Genomic DNA, 4672 nt, shown 5'->3' on the forward strand with positions numbered 1-4672 from the left:
TGATCAGCAGCACCTCGCCATTGCGAGGCTTCAAACAGGAAATCCTCAGACGGAGGTGTTCACTGAGCTTAGAGGGTCACAGAGTGTCATCAGGAGGTTGTAACAGTGATACAGAGGGACTGGAAGAGTCACAGAAAGGAGAGGAGTGGACGTCCTTTGGCCACATCCCAATTTATTGAGACACTGAACATGTTTTGTTGTGGTATACCTACCACTGTTGTTAGCTTTTCTTTCAATAAATAGTTTAAGATGAAGAAATGACCAGTGCATGCTTCAGCTTAAATGCCCTACTTTCATGATATAATATCACTGTAGCATTCACTTTTTACATTTTCCATATATTTCACCTGAAAGTCGAATATCCCTAACTTTTTGTGAGTAGTGTATATGATGATCTGTGCACTAACTTGAGCTTACAACCTGGAATGGTTAACCTGTTGTGTATTCCATTGTTTGGCTCCTTCTGATGTGAAGGAGCAGCGGCTCTACTCCGAGCTCCTCACCCTATCTCTACGGCTGGGCCCAGACACCCTACGGAGGAAGTTCATTTTGGCCGCTTGTATTTGCATTCTTGTTCTTTCGGTCATCCCCCAGAGCTCGTGACCATAAGCAGGTGTCGGAACGTAGATTGGCTGGTAAATCTTCACCACAGCAGACCAGTACAGCGCCCACATTACTACTGAAGCTGCACCCACACTCCTGAAGAACAACACCCCGAGATACTTAAACTCAGGCACATGGGGCAGCAATTCGCTCCCAACCTGGAGGGGGCAATCCACCATTTTCTGGCAGAGAACTGCTGTTTGCTGTTTGGCACACACAACAGTCAGAGCCTTCCCCCCCCAGCAACCCTTAGTCACATGGAGGTGGTGAGAACCAGGGAGAACTCCAACACAGTGGCACCAAGCCAGCGACTCATGAGTATCCCCACACCCGCCCGGCGCCTCTCACCCTGAGCACCTATGGAAAAGGAGAGAGTCCAGCCCCTCTCCAGGAGGTCGGTTCCAGAGCCGACGCTGTGTGTAGAGGCGAGCCCAACTGCATCTAGCTGGTACTGCTCAACCTCCTGCACCAGCTCCATGTCCCCAGAGCCAGTCTGCAATGCTGGTGGTGAAAGTGTCTGAGAGACGTTTGTGATGCTCCAGATAAAGAGATAAAGAAAGAACAACAAAGTGGTGACCTCTTTCAGATTTATTGGGTTTACCCTTCTTGATAGCATCTCTGTCCATCCATCTCTACGCTGCTGTGTTTCACAGAACATCCTGTAACGTCATCCTCTTTGGCTTTTTTGTTGCACGGAATTATTTCATGGATACAACAGATCCCATTTAGACTTTACATGTACAGCAGTTGTTCTAATAGCTTGGGAAAATATTTTTGTCTTCCCACCCTCCTGCTGACATCACCACTGAGACCTGTTTTTGGAGCTCTGTTCCACTTTTCTGGAAAGGAGGGTGAAAACCACAGATGTGACGTGAAAGATATGATCCGAGGAACAGTTCGTGAAAACGATGCAGATGACTGCTCTCCTATGACTCGCAACAGCCCCCGCGCCCCAAACACCACCACCACCACCACCACCACCACCAAGAACTCATACCTCATCTCCTCTGTTGCAGCATCCTGCTCCTCATCCTCACAGAGCGATGAGGGCAGATACAGATGGAGCTCTGAAACCTTTGTGGCGCCAGGCTGTCCGTGATAAGCCTGTCTAATGATGTCGCGGGGGGTTGTGGGAGTTTCTGGGAGGAGAAAGTGTTTAAAAGACTTAAAAGAGAATTTAGTCACATACATGCTGCAGATGTTATTTACAGCCCTCCAACCATCCAGACACAATGATCTCAGGCCGGGTGATAGATTGAGCATAACTACATCTGAACGACTGTGTCTGCTTATCACTAGAGGATATCCAAACGGAAATTAACCAAACTGCAGCAAAAACATACACTGCCCTCAATCCAAATAATACTGAAAGAATTCAAAACAGGGAAACTTTCATGTCAGTTGGCAGTGAAATTGGATTATTTGTCTGAGTCATCACAAATAAGCACAGCTGTTCCTGCTCAAAAGCCAGAAGAAGAACTCATATATGTATGTTGTCTGGATATGATTATGGAGATGTGCAGGCAGATGGAAGCTGTAGCGTTTGCATGTGAGTTCATCAAAATGGCCTTTCAAGTGGTGTTTGCAGTGGTGTGAGTAGTCCCCCAACAGTAAGAGACCACAGTTAGACAACAGAGATGATATCCTCTTTTCATCTATTAGTTTAATCTGGTTTGGGTTTGATCAATTAGAGCATCTTTCAATACTTACCTGCTTGTCTGAGACCTTAATATAAACGGATTCTAATCAGATTATCAGTTTCAGCTGTGTAAAGTGTAATATAGGTCTGGGGGATGGGGGGGTGGTGGTGATGATGATGATCCAACAATTTGCAGGAAATGTCGCGTTAACTGTGGGCACCATGGGTGTGGCTCAGAGGTAGAGCAGGTCGTCCTCCAATCAGAATTTCATAAAAGCACAGTGCTTTTGAACTTTGAACGAACAGGCCGATGGTATGCAGGGATATCCAGAGGACACGAGGATAAAATCACGCGAATACACGTAATTCATTCACCTGCTGACTCACTGACTGGATCTCTGTGAAGGCACACAGCGGGACCCGAGCAGTCTGACGTCGTCTCAGGCCTGCTTCCAGTCCTGGACCTTGGTTTTGATCTGCTCTCCAGCCTTCCCTTTAGACTGCTGAGCAGTGTCAGACCCCCATCTCCTCCCCTTCTGCTCTGTGGTGTCACTCTGCGTGTCACCCTCCCACTGCTGGGCCTCTGCTGAAGGGGACAGCAGGACCCCTGCACTATGACAAAAACAATGACCATTACAATTTATTTGTTCGTTGTTGTGTATATACTAAGATACATTAACCTCTATAGTGACACCTCTAGTACAGTCATGCCATGTAGTTTGAAGGTCAGTGACAGGCAGCATGTGGTCACCTTGCAGGCCCAGGAGCTCGGAGCCTCTGGAGGAAAGCCTTGTGTCTCCATAGGACCGTTGTCTTGGTGGAAGCAAAGTGAACGCTGCACTCTCAGGAAAGGGTTCGGACTGAAAGTTCCTCCTCTGCTTGCTGTGGACTTGCATGCTTTCACCTGCACCACTCACCGCCTGATGTTTCTTCCTCTCAGTCATCGCATCCAACATGTTTTTCTGCAAAGACAGATGCACGGTCAACAAACAACACTGCACAATGCATACATTTGTTTGTGAGTTCATTGAGTTTGTTCGTATTGTTGAGTTAAACGGCAAACACGGATCTGTTTTTATAGGCCTTGTTAGGGATTTCTAAAATTAGAACGACTTAGACTTTTTTAAAATGTTTTTTATGTGTATTTACATCTTTGGTTATGAGAGGAATATACAACTTAAAGAAAAAAATATCTATTATCTAGTATCTACTCAGAATCTGCATTAAATGTATTGTTACGAAAGGAATCCTTTAAAAACACAGGCTCTGTTGTTTGAATCTACTAAGTGAAACCAGGATTGACTTTGCTTTCAGTATGTTCAAGTGATGTTTCAGCCACGTGGCCTGGCCTGGATATTCCTTACTCTGCATCCAGGAAGCTCTTGCCGCTTAATCTGCAATCTGTGGATTGGATGTCATTCATTATCTGTCTTCCTGACATTTAGTTAGTATCAGAATCTCTAATAAATGTCAAACAGATATTTAAATGATTCCAAATTTCAGCATAGTCTATAAAATGTGCAGTTTTTTATACGGTTTTAAAATGTAAAACGAACTTTTTCTTTTTTTCATTTTACACTAACACCAAACTGGTTGTATTTTTGCGCTCTGAGCAGCTCTCAGGACTACAGCAGCTTTATGGAAAATGCTGAAGGAACCTTGAGTTTAGACAGCATATAAAATAATCATCTTAGTTTCCCTGTGACTGTCTACACTGAAGTGTGAAAATGAATGCCACGCTACATCATTGTGAGGGTAGTGAATTGAGGAGGTCGGCTGGGGTAAATGAAGACGGGGCTGCGGGGCTACCATGGGAACATCACATTCATTTCTGGTTTTTGACTGTGAATTACGGCTTGAAGTGGCAAATATTAATCTAAATAAATCAATTTTCAATTTTGTAACAAAAGCCAGTCGTGTGTGTGTTCTGTAAAAACCCTCTCTGTAAGTGTGTGTTCTCAGTGTGTTTGCAAAAAGCAATTTTTTTACTCCAAACTGCTCAATTTTCAGTGCCTCAAAAAGGCACACAACATAATTGTTGGCAATGAGCATTAAAAACATGCAGTGAAACAATCATTTTTTCCATTATCTGCAGATTTGCTTATTGACTAGAATACTAAATCACTGTGTGATTTTTTTTGTCTGGTGTTGTGGTAAATTAAATTGAAGTAAGTAAAACAATTCAGTTAAATTCAATTCATTTGATCCAACTTTGTTTATCCCTGCAATTGTATGCCACAGCTTACGACCCAAATGAACATATGCACATACAGTGAGAGGAATGTAGACTTCTAAGATAAATATATGAATTGTCAATCCTGTTTACATGCATGCACAAAATATTCCAGTTTTTGCCTTTATTTTGAAAGACAATACTCCTGCTAAGCTCTTTACATGGCTAATGAAAATGAACATTCCATGAATATTCCT

Source organism: Pempheris klunzingeri, chromosome 7, assembly GCF_042242105.1.
Source record: "Pempheris klunzingeri isolate RE-2024b chromosome 7, fPemKlu1.hap1, whole genome shotgun sequence".
Taxonomy (NCBI): domain Eukaryota; kingdom Metazoa; phylum Chordata; class Actinopteri; order Acropomatiformes; family Pempheridae; genus Pempheris; species Pempheris klunzingeri.